The sequence below is a fragment of the Pristiophorus japonicus genome, unplaced genomic scaffold (assembly GCF_044704955.1).
Source record: "Pristiophorus japonicus isolate sPriJap1 unplaced genomic scaffold, sPriJap1.hap1 HAP1_SCAFFOLD_33, whole genome shotgun sequence".
NCBI classification, from domain to species: Eukaryota; Metazoa; Chordata; class Chondrichthyes; family Pristiophoridae; genus Pristiophorus; species Pristiophorus japonicus.
The window spans coordinates 794,516-814,472 of record NW_027253106.1 but is presented as its reverse complement, the minus strand read 5'-3'; the positions used below and the strand labels follow the sequence as shown (position 1 = coordinate 814,472).

Below are 19,957 nucleotides of genomic sequence, written 5' to 3'. Positions count from 1 at the left end.
TAAAGAGCTAGAAGCAAAATTAAAAAGTCGGACATCAAAAGTAGTAATCTCGGGATTGCTACCAATGCCACGTGCTAGTCAGAGGAGAAATCGCAGGATAGCTCAGATGAATACGTGGCTTGAGCAGTGGTGCAGCAGGGAGGGATTCAAATTCCTGGGGCATTGGAACCGGTTCTGGGGGAGGTGGGACCAGTACAAACCAGACGGTCTGCACCTGGGAAGGTCCGGAACCAAAGTCCTAGGGGGGAGTGTTTGCTAGTGCTGTTGGGGAGGAGTTAAACTAATATGGCAGGGGGATGGGAACCAATGCAGGGAGACAGAGGGAAACAAAATGGAGACAGATACAAAAGACAGAAAGGAGATGAGTAAAAGTGGAGGGCAGAGAAACAAAGGCAAAAACCAAAAAGGGCCACTGGACATTAAAATTCTAAAGGGTCAAAGTGTAATAAAAAGGCAAGGCTGAAAGCTCGGTGCCTCAATGCGAGAAGTATTCGAAACGCAGGTGAGGGCTCTGAGCTAGAGTGGTTGAGAGCGCAGATAAACAGGACCCCAAGAAAGAATGCAAAAGGCAGGAGGCAACAGAGCAGAGTAGCACTGGGGTACGTGTAAACCACAAGGTGATAGGAAGGGACAATATGTATGAATATAAAGGGGCTGCAGGAGGGGTCAAAACTAAAAATCATGGATTAAAAACTAGTACTAAATACTTTACCTAAATGCACGCAGCATTCAAAATAAAGTAAATGCGTTGACGGCACAAATCATGACAAATAGGTATGATTTGGTGGCCATTACAGAAACGTGGTTGCAGGGTGGCGAAGACTGGGAATTAAACATACAGGTGTAGCTGACAATTCGGAAAGATAGACAAGAAGGGAAAGGAGGTGGGGTAGCTCTGTTAATAAAGGATGATATCAGGGCAGTTGTGAGAGATGATATTGGCTCTAATGAACAAAATGTTGAATCATTGTGGGTGGAGATTAGAGACAGTAAGGGGAAAAAGTCTCTGGTGGGCGTAGTTTATCGGCGCCGAAATAATAACTTGACGGTGGGGCGGGCAATAATCAAGGGAATAATGGAGGCATTTGAAAAAGGAACGGCAGTAATCATGGGGGATTTTAACCTACATATTGATTGGTCAATTCAAATCGCACGGGGTAGCCTGGAGGAGGAATTCATAGAATGCATACAGGATTGTTTCTGAGAACAATATGTTACAGAACCTACAAGGGAGCAAGCTATCTTAGATCTGGTCCTGTGCAATGAGACAGGAATAATAAACGATCTCCTAGTAAAAGATCCTCTCGGAATGAGTGATCACAGTTTGGTTGAATTTGTAATATAGATTGAGGGTGAGGAAGTAATGTCTCAAACGAACATACAATGCGAAAACAAAGGGGACTACAGTGGGATGAGGGCAGAGTTGGCTAAAGTAGACTGGGAACACAGACTAAACGGTGGCACAATTGAGGTACAGCAGAGGACTTTGAAGGAGCTCTTTCATAGTGCACAACTAAAATATATTCCAGTGAAAAAGAAGGGCAGTAAGAGAAGGGATAACCTGCCGTGGATAACCAAGGGAATAAAGGAGAGTATCAAATTAAAAACCAATGCGTATAAGGTGGCCAAGGTTAGTGGAAAACTAGAAGATTGGGAAAATGTTAAACGACAGCAAACAATGACTAAGAAAGCAATAAAGAAAGGAAAGATAGATTACGAAATTAAACTTGCGCAAAACATAAAAACAGATAGTAAAAGCTTTTACCGATATATAAAATGGCAAAGAGTGACTAAAGTAAATGTTGGTCCCTCAGAAGATGAGAAGGGGGATTTAATAATGGGAAATGTGGAAATGGCTGAGATCTTAAACAATTATTTTGCTTCGGTCTTCACAGTGGAAGACACAAACACCATGCCAGAAATTGCTGGTCACAGGAATGTGGGAAGGGAGGACCTTGAGACAATCACTATCACTAGGCGGGTAGTGCTGGACAGGTTAATGGGACTCAAGGTAGACAAGTTCCCTGGTCCTGATGAAATGCATCCCAGGGTATTAAAAGAGATGGCGGAAGTTATAGCAGATGCATTCGTTATAATCTTCCAAAATTCTCTGGACTCTGGGGAGGTACCAGTGGATTGGAAAGCAGCTAATGTTACGCCTCTGTGTAAAAAAGGGGGCAGACAAAAGGCAGGTAACAATAAGCCGGGTAGTTTATCATCTGTTGTGGGGAAAATGATTGAAACTATCATTAAGGAAGAAATAGCGGGACATCGAGATAGGCTTAGTGCACTCAAGCAGACACAGCATGGAATCATGAAGGGGAAATCATGTTTAACTAATTTACTGGAAGTCTTTGAGGATATAACGAGCATGGTGGATAGAGGTGTACCGATGGATATGGTGTATTTATATTTCCAAAAGGCTTTCGATAAGGTACTACAGAAAAGGTTACGTCCGAAGATAGAGGTACGCGGAGTCAGAGGATATGTATCAGCATGGATCGAGATTTGGCTGGCGAACAGAAAGCAGAGAGTCGGGATAAATAGGTGCTTTTCAGGTTGGAAATCGATGGTTAGTGGTGTGCCACACGGATCGGTGCTAGGACCACAACTGTATGCAATATACATAGATGACCTGGAAGAGGGGACAGAGTGTAGTGTAAAAGAATTTGCAGATGACACAAAGATTAGTGGGAAAGCGAGTTGTGTAGAGGACACAGAGAGGCTGCAAAGAGATTTGGATAGGTTAAGCGAATGGGCTAAGGTTTGGCAGATGGATTACAATGCCGGAAAGTGTGAAGTCATCCACCTTGGGAAAAAAAACAGTAAAAGGGAATATTATTTGAATAGGGAGAAATTACAACATGCTGCGGTGCAGAGGGACCTGGGGGTTCTTGTGCATGAATCCCCAAAAGTAAGTTTGCAGGTGCAGCAGGTAATCAGGAAAGTGAATGGTATGTTCGCCTTCATTGCGAGAGGGATGGAGTACAAAAGCAGGGAGGTCCTGCTGCAACTGTATAGGGTATTGGTGAGGCCGCACCTGGAGTACTGCGTGCAGTTTTGGTCACCTTACTTAAGGAAGGATATACTGGCATTGGAGGGGTTACAGAGACGATTCACTCGTTGGTTCCGCAGATGAGGGGGTTATCTTATGATGATAGATTGAGCAGACTGGGTATTTACTCGGTGGAGTTCAGAAGGATGAGGGGTGATCTCATAGAAACATTTAAAATAATGGAAGGGATAGACAAGATAGAGGCAGAGAGGTTGTTTCCACTGGTCGGGGAGATTAGAACTAGGAGGCACAGCCTCAAAATACGGGGGAGCCAATTTAATACCGAGTTGAGAAGGAATTTCTTCTCCCAGAGGTTTGTCAATCTGTGGAATTATCTGCCCAAGGAAGCAGTTGAGGCTAGCTCATTGAATGTATTCAAGTCACAGATAGATAGATGTTTAACCACTAAGGGAATTAAGGGTTACGTGAACGGGCGGGTAAGTGGAGCTGAGTCCACGGCCAGATCAGCCATGATCTTGTTGAATGGCGGAGCATGCTCGAGGGGGAAGATGGCCTACTCCTCTTCCTAATTCTTATGTTACTTATGTTTCTTATGGAGTAGGCGTCGACTACAACCAAAAACATTTTTGAAAGGACCTGTGTAGTCCTCATGTATGCGTGCCCAAGGCTTGGTGGGCCAGGACCAGGGGCTAAGGTGGGCTTCCCTTGGCGCACTAGTCAGCTGGGGAAAACGTATTGCACCTGCGAATACAAAGTTCCAGATCTGCGTCTATCCCTGGACACCAAATGTGTGACTTGGCAATTGCCTTCCTCATGACAATGCCCGGGTGCTCATCGTAGAGTTCTCTGATGAACATCTCTCTGCACATCTGGTTTCTACGCAGTTTCCCCACAGTAGGTAATCGGCCTGAATCGAGAGTTCATCCCTGCGCCGGTGAAATAGTTTAACTTCCTCAGGACATGCCCTGTACGTGGCAGCCCAGTCCCCATTCAGGACACATTTCTTGACGAGAGACAATAGCGGGTCTCTATTTGTCCAGACTTTAATCTGACGGGCTGTCACGGGTGAGCCTTCACTTCCGAATGCTTCAACAGCCATGACCATCTCAGCACCATGCTCGGTAGCCCCCTCAGTGGTGGCGAGTGGGAGCCTGCTGAGTGCATCGGCGCAGTTTTTGGTGCCCGGTCTGTGCCGAATTGTGTAGTCATAGGCGGCTAACTTTAGTGCCCACCTCTGTATGCGGGCCGATGCGTTTGCATTTATGGCCTTGTTGTCGGCCAAAAGGGACGTTAGGGGTTTGTGATCTGTCTCCAGCTCAAATTTCCTGCCAAACAGGTATTTGTGCATTTTCTTTACTGCATATACACATGCGAGCGCTTCCTTTTCTACCATCCCGTAGCCCCTTTCTGCCTGGGACAGACTTCCTGAGGCCTAAGCTACCGGCTGTAACTGACCCTTGGCATTGACATGCTGCAACACATCCGACACCATCGGACGACGCATCGTTACACAAGCTTCTTCCATGGGCCATATAGCGTTATCAGAGTGTTGGAACATAACAAATTGCGTGCTCTATTAAAAGTCCTTTCCTGGCTGTCCCCCCAGACACATTCGCGACCTTTGCGTAGGAGCACGTGTAGCAGCTCTAGCAGTTTGCTCAATTTGGGAAGAAAGTTACCAAAATAGTTCAGGAGCCCCAGGAACGAATGCAGCTCCGTCGTTTTACGGGGTCTGGGTTCTCTCTGGATCGCTTCCGTTTTGGAGGCAGTAGGGCTGATCCCGTCTGCTGCTACCCTCCTCCCCAGGAATTATCCCTCTGCAGCTGTGAAGATGCACTTCGCCTTATTCAGTCGCAGCCCTATCAGGTCCAGTCTGCGTAGCACCTCCTCCAGGTTGTGGAGGTGCTCTTCAGTATCGTAACCCGTGATGAGGAAGTCGTCCTGAAAAACCACCGTCCCTGGAATCGACTTGAGGAGGCTTTCCATATTTCATTGTAAGATCGCAGCAACCTAGCGAATCCCGAACCGACATCTGTTGTACTCAAACAATCCCTTGTGTGTCGTGATGGTGGTCAGCTTCTTCGGCTCACTCGCCAGCTCCTGGGTCATGTCAGCGGAGGTCAGGTCTAATTTTGAAAATGTTTGCTACCGGATAGCGTCGCAAAGAGGTCCTCCGCTTTCAGTAGCGGATACTGGTCTTGGGGTGACACGCGATTGATGGTGGCCTTGTAATCACCACATATCCTGACCGACCCATCCGCCTTGAGCACCGGCACAATCTGGCTCGCCCAGTCACTGAATTCGACTGGGGAGACGATGCCTTCCCTTAGCAGACGGTCCAATTCGCCTTCTGTCGTTTCCCGCATCACATACGGTTCTGCCCTGGCCTTGTGGTGTACTGGCCTGGCGTCCGGGTTTATGTGAATCACTACCTTGGCCCCAATGAAAGTGCCGGGTTGAAATAATGAGTCAAATTTGTCCAGGATCTGTGAGCATGATACTCGCTCCACAGAGGAAATTGCATTGACTTCGCCAAATTTCCAGTTCATGACAGCAAGCGAACTTTATGGGTCATGACTACTGTGGCGCTGCCTAGCACCGGAATGATCTCCTTTGTGTATGTTCGTAGCTGTGCGTCAATCGGCGATAATTTTGGCCTCCTGGCCTTGGACGCCCACAACTTTTCGAACTATTTGATACCCATCAGGGACTGGCTGGCCCACGTGTCTATCTCCACTGATACTGGGATGCCATTGAGGAGCACTTTCATCATTATCAGTGGCGTCCTGGTGTATGAACTGTATCTGTGCTCCACATGAACTCGCTGAACTTCAGCTTCCAGCGATTTCCCCAAGTGTTCATTTCTGCAATTTCTGCAGGTATTTTGCTCAGCTCTGCAAAGTCCGGCTGAGTGCGTGCCTCCACGCCTCCAACATGAGCTGCTGTTGGAAACAAAAGGTCTCTTGCCAGTCGATCGTCACTGACTGCCCCATGATTGTCCTTGAGTGCACCATATACAGATGTTGATGGCCCCATTACTGGCCGCATTGTCCCTTGCAATGACGTGAATCGCCGTTCAGCTTGCCATTGTCTCTGTCGAACTTCCCCTCTGGGTATGGCTACATATTGGGGCATGCCTGACTGCCCTTGGCTGCCTGGAGAAGTGTGTGATGCTTTAACAATGTTGAATCTCTGTCCCAACCATTGCTTAATACAGTACCTCTCGTCGGTTCAGCTAGTGGCCATGCTCGTGTGGTTTAAATCCCAGTTTCTCATCGCCATTGATACGTCCTTACTATACAGTGTAAATGCACACGAGGCCCATGCTTCAGAGAAGGTCAGTCTGTGACCTGTCCTTTATTTCTTAGCACTCAAGTGATGGAAGTGAGTGGAGCTTCCCCTTTTATACCTGAAGGTCCAGGTTAGGAGTGTCTCCCACAAGTTCACCACATAGTGTTTATTGTTCTCACAGTGTACAACTTAGGTCAGATTATACATGGGTTACAATGCTGATTGAATACATGACAGTCCCGGCCTCACTCACGCTGGAGCTGGGGACGAGCGATCAGTCGATGGGTTGTTTGCGGCTTCGATCTGCTGTTGTGAAGCGAGGCGGAGATGCAGGATCCTTTAATAATCTCTCACAACTCAACTGAAAGCAGCCGGAACGTGCAGCTTTGAGAGGGGCTTTCTGCACCGTCAGGGCTGGAAATGGGAGGGAGTGAGAGACACTGTGTAGAGTTTGAGTGTGTGCAGAACTGTACAGAGAAACCAGCCAAAGTAACAGGGCTGTGAGACACTGCATTTTGTTGATAGTATAGTATTAGGCAGTCCCTCGTATCGAGGATGATTTGTTTCCACTCTAAAAAGGGATGAGTTCACAGGTGTTTCGATGAGGGACCTGACAATCTAGGTCCCGAACTACATCCTGAAGGGTGGAAGATGCCTGTGGGTGGATTTTTTTAACGTGGGGTGACCGTTGCACACCAGCCACCACACGGGCTTGACAGAGCTTGGTCTTGGTCCAGAGGCAAGGATTACCCAAGACGACCATTGACCAAGCTCTGCAGCATGGACCAATTGTGTACACATGCGCCGACTATCCATCGAACGCAGAGTGGGCTGGCCCGTGCTGTCCCTGGGCCCTCGCCTCTGTTGAGCCCCGATCACGACGCTCCTGGGCCACGATCTCTCACCACTCCTCCGCCCCGATCAAAAATGGAGCAGTCAGAAACAGGACATCAATTAGTCTCTCTTATCTTGGAGACATCAAATATCAACAATGTTATTAGAAATATCAAAATTTAAACTCCAGCCTAGTTGAAGGGTTATTAACATCAGCAGAAACAAACATCAACTTTGCTAATATTGAAACATTAATGTCAATTATTCCATTTTTTCTAATATATAATAGAACAATGTTGAAAATGTTTCCACCCGGTTTCGAACCGGGGATTTTTCGCGTGTTCGGCGAACGTGATAACCACTGCACTACAGAAACATTGCGATTGACATACTGATAGGAACATAACCAGAGCTTTAACCTACACAGCTGGCCGATACTTCAGGAGCTGGTTTTACGAGAATAGAATGACGGTGCTATATTTAGGAAGGCTGTGAGTGTGGCAGGAATTGATCTCGTGTTTCCCAGACTTTACACATAGGAACAGGAGCGAGTGGTTAGGATCTGGGATGCACGGCTTGAAAGGGCGGTGGAGACATATGCAATCTTATCTTTCTGATGGGAGTTGGATCAGTGTCTGAAGGAAAAACAATTGCAGGGCTCCGGGGAAAGGGCGGGGGAGTGGGACACGCTGAGAGTCGATACGGTCTCGACGGGCCTAATGGCCTTCCGTGCTGTAACCATTCCATGATTCGATAAGTTAGTAGCGCATTTCATAGTGTGGGTGGAAGCAGAACATTGCAAAGGGACATGATTTGAGTCGGCAAATCTAGAGGCATCTAATTCAGGAGATTCAGGGGGCACGGAAATACGGGAGTTTATTGACATTGAAAGGAACATTTTTGTTTTGTGTCGTTTCGGTCACAGAAATGTTTGTGAAAGGAATTTTTTGCAGAAAAGGATGCAGCATTTAACCTTCTGCCTCAACACTTCTTTCTGGCTGTCAGGTCACATTTCGTTTCAATGTTAATCAATTGGTATAAGAACATAAGGATTAGGAACAGGAGTGGGCCATCTAGCCCCTCGAGCCTGCTCCAACTTCCCCAGCATCGGGAACAATCTATCCACATCTAACCAGTCCTGTCCCATCAGAATCTGATATGTTTCGATGAGATCCCCTCTCATCCTTCTAAACTCCAATGTATAAAGGCCCAGTTGATCCAGTCTCTCCTCATATGTCAGTCCAGCCATCCCGGGAATCAGTCTGGTGAACCTTCGCTCCACTCCCTCAATAGCAAGAACGTCCTTCCTCAGATTAGGAGACCAAAATTGAAAACAATATTCCAGTTGAGGCCTCACCAAGGCCCTGTACAACTGCAATAAGAAATCCTTGCTCCTATACTCAAATCCCCTAGCTATGAAGGCCAAAATACCATTTACCTTTTTCCTGCCTGCTGTACCTGTATGCCAACTTTCAGTGACTGATGAACCATGACACCCAGGTCTCATTGCACCTCCCCTTTTCCTAATCTGCCACCATTCAGATAATATTCTGTCTTCACGTTTTAGCCCTCAAAGTGGATAACCTCACATTTATCCACATTATACTGCATCTGCCATGAATTTGCCCACTCACCTAACCTGTCAAAATCACCCTGCTGTCTCTTAGCGTCCCCCTCACAGCTCACACCGCCACCCAGTTTTGTTTCATCTGCAAACCTGGAGATATTACACTCAATTCCTTCATCCAAATCATTGATGTATATTGTAAAGAGCTGGGGTCCCAGCACTGAGCCCTGCGGCACTCCACTAGTCATTGCCTGCCATTCTGAAAAGGACCCTTTTATCCCGACTCTCTGCTTTCTGTCTGCCAACCAGTTCTCTATCCACGTCAGTATATTACCCCCAATACCATGTGCTTTGATTTTGCACAGCAATCTCTTGTGCGGACCCTTGTCAACAACCTTTTGAAAGTCCAAATATACCACATCCACTGGTTCTCCCTTGTCCACTCTACTCGTTACAGCCTCCAAATTTCCAGAAGATTTGTCATGCATGATTTCCCTTTCATAAATCCATGCTGACTAGGACCGATCCTGTCACTGCTTTCCAAATGCGTTGCTATTTCATCCTTAATAATTGATTCCAACATTTTCCCCACGACTGATTAAGGCTAACCGGTGTATAATTACCCGCTTTCTCTCTCCCTCCCTTCTTAAAAAGTGGTTATACATTCGCTACCCTCTAGTCCATAGGAACTGATCCCGAGTCAATGCACTGTTGGAAAATGATCACCAATGCATCCGCTATTTCTAGGGCGACTTCCTTAAGTACTCTTGGATGCAGACTATCAGGCCCCGGGAATTTATCATCCTTCAATCCCATCAATTTCCCACCTCATAAGGATATCCTTCAGTTACTCCTTCTCACTCGACCCTCGGTCCCCGAGTACTTTTGGAAGGTTATTCGTGTCTTCCTTCGTGAAGACGGAACTGAAGTATTTGGTCAATTGGTGTGCTATTTCTTTGCTCCCCAATATAAATTCACCTGAATCCGACTGCAAGGGACCTGCAGTTGTCTTCACTAATCTTTTTCTCTTCACATGTTTACAGAAGCTTTTGCAGTCAGTTGTTATGTTCCAAGCAAGCTTCCTCTCAAAATCCATTTCCCCCCTCCTCATGAAACCCTTAGTCCTCCTCTGTTGATTTCAAAATTTCTCCCAGTTCTCAGGTTTGTTCCTTTTTCTGGCCAATTTATTTTCCTCTTCCTTGGTTTCAACAATATCCTTAATTTCCCTTGTTAGCCACGGTTGAACAACGTTCTCCGTTCTATTTTTACTCCAGACAGCGATGTGCAATTGCTGAAGTCACCCGTGTGATCTTTAAATGTTTGCCATTGCCTATCCACCATCAACCCTTTAAGTATCATTGGCCAGTCTATTCTAGCCAATGCACACCTCATACCGTCAAAGTTACCTTTCCTTAAGTTCAGGACCCCAGTTTCTGAAATAACTGTGACACTCTCCATCTTAATGAAGAATTCTACCATATTATATTACTCGTCCCCAAGGGGCCTCGCACAACAAGATTGATAATTAGTCCCTTCTCATTACACATCACCCAGTCAAGAATGGCCAGATCTCTTCTGGGTTGAGAAAACCATCCATAATACACTCCATGAAATCCTCCTCCAACACATCACTACCATGTGTTTAGCTCAATCACGATGTAGATAAAATTACCGATGATAACTGCTGTACCACCACTGCACACATCCCTTCTTTCTTCTTTGATGCTGTCCCCAACCCGACCACTACTAACCAGTGAGACAGACATTGCAGCAAGGGACTGGATTTTGTGAAACAGCAAATGCTAAATGAACAGTGACCACGACATGATTTAAACACGCAACTCGTTGATTTAGAGTCAGGCGCACTACCGTTGCACCACAAGGTCTACACAGTAGTTAAGGGATGTTCGTCTATATGAGGGTTCTGCAATACAAGGGACTTTAAAATCCCAGACCATTCCCACCAGGTATCACAAGCAGCGCTCACCTGACAGTCACCGGATGGTTTGTTCGAAAACTTTTCTCTTGCTTTCACAGGAAATCATCATTAATTAACCCTTCACCTTCTTTTGCACAATCAAACAAATGCTAACTCAGGGACACCCCATACTTCAATCATTTGGCTTGTGCTTTGGGGAGCGACCAGGGAAGTGGAACTGAGTCCATGATCAGATCAGCCATGATCGTATCAAATGGCGGAGCAGGATCGAGGTCGGTATGGCCCACTCCTCCTCCTATTTCATATGTTCTTATGTATGTTAACCCATTTTACTCACTGTTTTTTAGCTTTCTGGTTCAAAGTGTTCATTGCCGATGACACCAGGAATCTGGTGCAAATTTTATCAAATTCATCAGCACCGATTATTCCTACCATGCATAGAAAATACAATCAGTAGTGAAGATAAAATCCCACCGTGTGTATTTTCAGATTTAACGCAGTAGCATTTCAAATAAAGTGAAAGAATTTTACACTAATAAATTTGCAAGTGTTACTTGTATTTGTGTCTTTAATTAAAATTTTTGGCGTCTGACTCCCGTTCATGCCACTGCTGAATAAGAAAGGAGGGTTTGACATTGACCAGACTGCACTGCCCCTGATATTTGTTAGCTCATCCTTTATATTCAGTGGTTTCTCGCCCTTTGATGGGCTGCAGTGTAGCGGATATCACTTTGGCCTCACACGCAAAAGGTCCCCGTGGATCCGTTTTCTCTCACTCAAAGTTATCTATTTATTGGTGAAATAAAGAGCAATTAATGAATAAGGGAGCCCTTTTGCCAGGAGAATAAATAGCAAATAAAAACAGCAAATGCTGGAAATCTCAGCAGGTCAGGCAGCATTTGCAGGGTGACGAAACTCGCCTCCGATTGTTCATTCACAGCAAGTTTAAAAATAATGTTTCTGCCTGGGATTGAACTTGGGACCTTTTGCGTGTAAAGCAAACGTGATAACCACTACACTACAGAAACCTCTTGCATAACAGCCCCCTCAGCGAGGAGCTGACCAGTGAGCTCCCTCTGTGCTGATCGGGAATGTGTTGGCTCTCCTGAAACAAATTCTGTCCCACACTGAGAGTTCTCAATCCTTCTCCTCCGCTGCCTTTTACAGAAATGTCACGGATCACCCAGCCACGGTGTTCATTTCCACATCCTCACAGTGGGGCCACAGAGGCTCCTACCGTCTCCCCGCGATCAGCGAACTCACCCAGTTTACAAAGTTAAACCCCAAACACGTGCCCGGCAAAGTGCAGGAGAAGCCAGATAGTCTGTAATCTCGGTCTATCACAGAGAGAATTGGTATTCATGGTGATTACAGTAATTATTAAGCGACTCACAGACCTCAATTATTTTTCTGCAATGAATTGATCGAGGATTGAAACCAGGTTAGTGCGCCGGTTCTTAATCCCTCGACCACCAGGGAACAGTTACGATACATGTCGAACCAGGTTAGTGCACCGGATCTTAACCCCTCGACCACCAGGGAACAGTTACGATGCATGTCGATATATTTATATATATTTATATATGAACCTGAATGTCAATGGCTACCTACCTAGACCTCGTTGCGCCCACGGTAGTGCGTCTAACTTTGAGTGAGAGAAACGGTTCCACAGTGACACCTGTCATGTGTTCGACATGGTTGCTGCTTGTACTATTACAAGGTGTGCCACCAGAGGGCACTGCAGTGGGAGACTTGTAGCTTACCTGCACAGGTGTGCCTGGCCTAGTATAAAAGGCAGGCCACCAGGTGTATTCCTCACTCTGTGGTTATCAATAAAGGACTCAGGTCACGACAGTTACAGAACGACACATTGTCTCGTGGAGTCATTATCAGAGCATTTGAAGGTATAACAAGGGAGCCAAAAGCCAAAGAAACTGGACATTCTATCAAAGCGTCGAAGTCATGCTGTAGGTGCCTGGGACAACACATTGCTCAAAGTTCTCCACACGTGAAGGCAGAGTGTTTCTTCGAAAGAAAGACTGGGCATCTTGCGAAGGCATGCCGACTGAATGGTAAACCTATTTTTAAAGCTATGAGTCCAGCGTTCAAAGCTATGAGTAGAAATCCCAAGAGACTACATAGTATGGAAGACCAACAACAGGACGATGAGATGTTAGAGTTACACATCATCAGGAGCACTAGTTTAAAGGACAGTGATTCGGAAAGCATCAAAATCCACATAGATGTTGCTGGATTCAAGATACCAATGGAAATTGACACGGGTGCATCCGTGAGTATCATACCAGAGTCACTGTACCGCGACAAATTGCGTGATTTCCAACTGGAAAACCCAAGATAGAGCAGCGAGGCTACTCGGGAGAGTAAATTCCTGTGGTTGGTCATATCACTGTACCGATCGGTGAAATATAAAGATTAATTTCAGAACTTGCCTCGAATAGTAGTGAAAAGAGACAAGTCTGCCTTACAAGGAAGAAATTGATTAAGCTCACTGAAGCTGGATTGTAGTCAGATTTTCTGTGTGGAAGCGAGATTTTCATCAACGGATGAGGTTATCAAGAAGTATCCAAAGGTGTTCTGCGAAACGGACAGTCCGATCCAAGGCTTCAAGGCGAGTGTCAGGGTAAAGAAGGACGCTAGATTGGTTTACTACACGCCCCGTTCCGTACCATATGCACTCAAGGAGAAAGTTGAGCATGAACTCAAAAAACTAGAAGGTGTTAACCATTACACTGCGGAAACATCTCCACTTTCAGCACCAGATTAACAAAATTAAACCCAAAGAGATCGGGAGAAAAGTTCCTCACATGCTCAGGGCAAAATAAATAATTGTCGTTCTACAAAAGAATGAACAATTTTCAGCACCAGGTCAGACAGAAATGTTAAGCGAGCAGGTGGACTGCTGAATCGCACTTTTAAGGAGTTGGTGGTGACAAAGAAAATGGGTTCTGCCGATTGATTCAATATAAGAAATGTCTGCAATAGGATTTGAACACTATCTATAGTGACCTGAACACATCACCTTAGACCACTCGGCCATCATTACTATTCAGTGCTATGTGTGGCCACCTGCAGGTTGATTTTGAACTTTTGTGTCCTGTCACATGAAATAAATCAGGGCAGCAGGCAGATCTCTGCCTGACACCGGGGAAAGAGTGAGACAGACCTTGGAGCAAGGGTCTGGTTATTGTCAAACACCAAATGAAATATTAATTCTGGAAGAATAACATTGAAACGAAATGTGATCATGACAGCCAGAAACAAGTGCTAAGGCAAAAGGATAAATGCTGCATCCCTTCCTGCAAAACATTCCTTTCACAAACATTTCTCTGAACAAAATGTCACAAAACAAAAATGTTCCTTTCAAAGTCATTAAACTCCCGAATTTCCACGCCCCGCGACTCTCCTGAATCAGATGCCTCAAGTTTTGCCGACTCCATCCATATCCCTTTGCACCAAGGTCTGTCTCCCTGTTTTCCCGGTGTCAGGCAGAGATCCGCCTGCTTTTTCAATTATTTCACTCTCTATGAATCTCTCTAATATTCCAACAGCAGCCATGGTTGTGTGAAGGTTTGTATTCTGTTAATCGTCGCCAATTGTTGTGAAAAGTAGAACACCAGGAGGCTGAGTACTGTGAGCTAAACATAGTGTGATCTTAGTCTTTTTTATTACAACTCCAGAGTGCCTGAACAACATGGCAGCCAACCTTTTATACTGGCCCTGCAGGTGTGGGCAGGTGACCATTAGGACTCCAGCAGTCACGCCCTCTGGTGGCAAGTATGACATAGTTACATACTTCACATAATTGTTATCGTTAAGAAGTTATAATTCCAATGAATGCCTGAATCATCAGAAAGGAGCCTGGTTTGTAGGACAAGGCTACATATCAGGAAGGAGCGTAGTTAGATGACAAGGGAAGTGATACTCTGATGGTAAGTTTGGAGAATAAAAAGAGTAAATACTGGAAACACTGAGCAGGTCAGGCAGCAGCTGTGGAGAGAGAAACAGAGTTAACGTTTCAGGTTAATGACCTTCCATCAGAAGTTGGGCAGTTGTGTTAGGTGATACTATTAAAAGTTTCAATTGTCACGAAGCAGGGGTAAGGAAAATATATAAAATGTGGCATTTGGAACAGATAGTTTTGAATCCGATTAATGTTTGATCAATTTGTACACCGAGCTGAAAACTGCAACGTGTTTGAGTTCTTCGGCTAACATTCGCAAGGTTTGGGTGTAAGTACTATTAAGTGTATGTTTCATTATTGTCTGCTTCATAACTCTGACATTTAATGTTGCGGACCCTATTCCTGCACTGCGTGTGTTCCAGCTCTGTTTGGAGCACCGATCCCTTCAATCCGTCGCTTTCAGGGACAGTTGGATTCACCGTTTCTTTGTTTGGTGAAATTTAAAAGATTGAAAGCGGCGCACATCAACCTGGTCACCTACTTACTAACCGCTACACGCTGCTCCCGTGAGATGGATGCACAGTTACTGATACAAGCTTGAACGCAGGTACAAGCAGAACTCATTCATAGAAAGTCCAAGTCCCTGATGCACCTGATTTTTGCACCAAACTCCTTCGCAACGAGTTGCGGTTCGTGTGTGGTGATTTGGGCACATCTTTTCCCACACGACAACACTTCAAACACAACTCAACGGATGCAAAGCGCTTTGGGGCGTCATGAGTTCCTGAAAGGTTTTGTAGAAATGCAAGTCCTTTTTTGCAAAAGTTTGATGCAATTTCAAAATTCTTGGGTGAACTGAGGGCTCGTCCGGGATTTGAACCAGGCACCTCTCGCAAATTTCAAGCAATAACCCCGAAGCGAGAATCATACCCCTAGACCAACGAGCCAACTGCTCGATAAACGTGGAGATAAGGTGTATTGAAACATTTCTAGTGTGTTGCTGTTCTTGATCGGAGGAGCACATGAGATGGAATCAGTGACTTTGCTTTTTCGACCTGTGTTCTGAAGCACCGCACGTTCCAACTCCGACAGTCAATGAGCTGTTGGGACGTTAGTGTATCCAGGCTGTGTGTGGTCACCCCGAGCACAGCAGAGGGGTTTCTGCATTAGTTCTGGGTGGGGACAGTATCTTTCCCCTTCTCTCTTCCTCTTGTCTATAACACTGTGCTTTGGTTTCTCTATTTATTACCCTGTCTCAGTTTCTAGTGTTTAAAAGGGAACAAAAGATGAAATGGGTCTCACTGTGGAACAATTTCTCTCACTCAAAGTTAGACACACTACCGTGGGCAGCACGAGGTCTAGGTAGGTAGCTGTTGATATTCAGTGTCATATATAAATATATATAAATATATCGACATGTATCCTAACAGTTCCCTGGTGGTCGAGCGATTAAGACCCGGCGGACTAACCTGGTTTCAATCCTCGATCAATTCATCGCATAAAACTAATTGAGGTCTGTGAGACGATTAATACTTGCTGTAACCACCATGAATACCAATACTTTCTGTGATAGACCGAGCTTGCAGACTATCTGACTTTTCCGGGCATGTATTCCGGGTTTAATTTAGTAAACTGGGTGAGTTCGCTGATCGCGGAGAGAAAGGTAAGAGCCTCTGTGGCCCCACTGTGAGGATGTGGAAGTGAACACGGTGGCTGGGTGATCCCTGACATTTCTGTAAAGGGCAGCGGAGGAGAAGGATTGAGAACATTCAGTGCAGGACAGAAGTTGTTTTCGGTGAGCCAACACACAATGCCGATCAGCACAGACGGAGCTCACTGGTCACCTCCCCTCTGTTGGGGTTATTGTACCAGAGGTTTCTGTAGTGTAGTGGTTATCACGTTTGCTTTACACGGGGAAGGTTCCTGGTTCAATCCCGAGTTTAGTCTCCTGGCAAATGCTGCCTGACCTGCTGAGCTTTCTAGCATTTGCTATTTTTTCTCCTGGTAAAAGGGCTCCCTTATTCCTTAATTGCTCTTTATTTCACTTCAATAAATAGATAACTTTGACTGAGAGAAAACGGATCCACCGGGGACCTTTTGCGTGTGAGGCCAACGTGATATCCGCTGCACTGCAGCCCATCAAAGGGTGAGAAACCACTGAATACAAAGGATGAGCTGAGCAACGTCAAACCTTCCTTTCTTATTCAGCAGTGGCATGAACGGGAGTCAGACGCCACAAAGTTTAATTAAAGACACAAATACAAGTAACACTTGCAAATCTTTTCACTGTAAAATTCTTTCACTTTATTTGAAATCCGACAGCATTGAATCTGAAAATACGCACGGTGAGATTTTATCTTCACTACTGATTTTATTTTGTGGGCACGATAGGAAAAACCGGTGCTGCTAAATTTGATAAAAGTTGCCCCAGATCCCTGAAGACTTTGAACCAGAAAGCTAAAATACAGTGAGTAAAATGGGGTATGGTTTTCGAGTTGAGATGCAAAGCACAGGCCAAATGATTGAAGTATGGAATGTCCCTGAGTTAGCATTTGTTTGATTGTGCAAATGTAGTTGAGGGGTCAATTAATGATGGTTTCCAGTAAAAGCAAGAGAAAAGTTTTCGAATAAACCATACGGTGACTGTCCGGTGAGCGCTGTTTGTGATACCTGGTGGGAATGGGCGGGGATTTTAAAGCCCCTTGTATTGCAGAAGCTTCATATAGACAAAAATCTCCAATTCACTCTGTAGGTCTTATGGTGCAACGGTAGTGTGTCTGACTCCTGATCGGAAGGTTGCGTGTTCAAATCACGTTCGGGTCAGTGTATTTTTGGATATTTTTCTTCCAGAATTAATATTTCATTTGCTGTTTGACAATAACCAGACCCTTGCTCCAAGGTCTGTCTCACTGTTTCCCCGGTGTCTGGCAGAGATACACCTGCTGCCCTCAATTATTTCTTGTCACAGGACACAAAATTTCAAATCAATCTGCAGGTGGCCACACACAGCAGTGAGTAGTCAGGATGGCCGAGCGGTCGAAGGTGCTATGTTCAGTTCAAAATCTATCTTGAAGTCAAGGGTCCAAATGCCACTTCTGGTATTTATTATTTTTAATCATTCAGCAGAAACAAAAACCAACTTTGTTAATATTGAACCATTAATGTCAATTATTTCATTTTTTCCAATCTTCAATTCATCAATGTTCACACCCGGTTGCGATGCGGGGACTTTTCACGTGTGAAGCGAATGTGATAACCACTACACTACGGAAACACTGCAATTGACACAATGCGAGGAACATAACCAGAGCTTTAACCTACACAGCTGGCCGATACTTCAGGAGATGGTTTTACGAGAATAGAATGACGGTGCTATATTTAGGAAGGCTGTGAGTGTGGTTGGAATTGATCTCGTGTTTCCCAGACTTTACACATCGGAACAGGAGCTGGCCATTTAGCAGCGAGTGGTGAGGATCAGGAATGTACGGCTTGAGACTTTCTGGCCTGAGGTAAGAAGGTGGTGCTCAGGAAAAAGGTGAAAGGTTGAATCTTCTTCACTGACTCTCTTTAACAAACTCCAGCACCAGGTCAGACGGAAATGTTAAGCGAGCAGCTGAACTGCTGAATCCCACTTTGAAGTAGTTGGCCGTGGTGTCAAACAAATGTGTTCCGTTTAATGATAATTATTGTTAGAATTGGAATTCAAGCTGAACACACGTGTAGAGGAGACAGTGACCTGAACACAGCACCTTCGACCGCCCGGCCATCCTGACTATTCAGCGCTGTGTGTGGCCACCTGCAGGTTGATTTTGAACTTTTGTGTCCTGTCACATGAAATAAATGAGGGTTGCAGGCGTATCTCTGCCTGACACCGGGGAAACAGTGAGACAGACCTTGGAGCAAGGGTCTGGTTATTGCCAAACAGCAAAGGAAATATTAATTCTGGAAGAACAATATCCAAAAGAGCAATACCCAAACATGATTTCAACACACAACCTGTTGATCTGGAGTCAGACACACCACCGTTGCACCACGAGGCCTATACAGTGAGCTGGAGATGTTCATCTATATGAAGGTTCTGCAATACAAGGTGCTTTAAAATCCCTGCCCATTCCCACCAGGCATCAAAAGCAGCGCTCAGCTGACAGTCACCGGATGCTTTGTTCGAAAACCTTTCTCTTGCTTTCACGGGAAACCATCATTAATTAACCCCTCATCTTCTTTACACAATCAAACAAATGCTAACTCAGGGACACTCCATACTTCAATCATTTGGCCTGTGCTTTGGGGAGCGGGCAGGCAAATGGACCTGAGTCCATTATCAGATCAGCCATGATTGTATTAAATGGTGGAGCAGGCTCGAGGGGCCGTATCGACCACTCCTGCTCCTATTTCTCATGATCTTATGTTCTTATGCATGTTAACCCATTTTACGCAATGTATTTTAGCTTTCTGGTTGAAAGTGTTCATTGCCGATGACACCACGAATCTGGGGCAACTTTTATCAAATTTATCAGCACCGATTATTCCTACCGTGCACACAAACTACAATCAGTAGTGAAGATAAAATCCCACAGTGTGTATTTTCAGATTTAATGCAGTAGCATTTCAAATAAAGTGAAAGAATTTTACACTGAAAAGATTTGCAAGTGTTACTTGTATTTGTGTCTTTAATTAAACTTTGTGGCGTCTGACTACCGTTCATGCCACTGCTGAATAATAAAGGAGGGTTTGACATTGACCAGACTGCACTGCCCCTGATATTTGTCAGCTCATCCTTTATATGCAGTGGTTTCTCGCCCTTTGATGGGCTGCAGTGTAGCGGATATCACGTTGGCCTCACACGCAAAAGGTCCCCGGTGGATCATTTTTATCTCACTCAAAGTTATCTTTTTATTGGTGAAATAAAGAGCAATTAATGAATAAGGGAGCCCTTTTGCCAGGAGAATAAATAGCAAATAAAAACAGCAAATGCTGGAAATCTCAGCAGGCCAGGCAGCATTTGCAGGGAGACGAAACTCGCCTCTGATTGTTCATCCACAGCAAGTTTAAACATAATGTTTCTGCCTGGGATTGAACCAGGGACACTTCGCGTGTAAAGCAAACGTGATAACCACTACACTACAGAAACCTCTTATACAACAGCCCCCACAGCGAGGAGCTGACCAGTGAGCTCCCTCTGTGCTGATCGGGAATGTGTTGGCTTACCTGAAACAACTTCTGTCCCACACTGAAAGTTCTCAATCCTTCTCCTCCGCTGCCCTTTACAGAAATGGCACGGATCACCCAGCCACCGTGTTCACTTCCACATCCTCACAGTGGGGCCACAGAGGCTCCTACCGTCTCCCCGCGATCAGCGAACTCACACAGTTTACAAAGTTAAACCCC

The 19,957-nt window shown here is 45.3% G+C and overlaps 2 non-coding genes across 2 annotated transcripts; both read right to left on the bottom strand.

The window, feature by feature from the left end:
* Positions 1–11,602: 11,602 nt before the first annotated feature.
* On the bottom strand, positions 11,603–11,675 carry trnav-uac (transfer RNA valine (anticodon UAC)). Its single transcript has one exon. It is a non-coding gene; the product is annotated as a tRNA-Val (tRNA).
* A 7,952-nt stretch (positions 11,676–19,627) lies between these two features.
* On the bottom strand, positions 19,628–19,700 carry trnav-uac (transfer RNA valine (anticodon UAC)). Its single transcript has one exon. It is a non-coding gene; the product is annotated as a tRNA-Val (tRNA).
* Between the last annotated feature and the right edge of the window lie 257 nt (positions 19,701–19,957).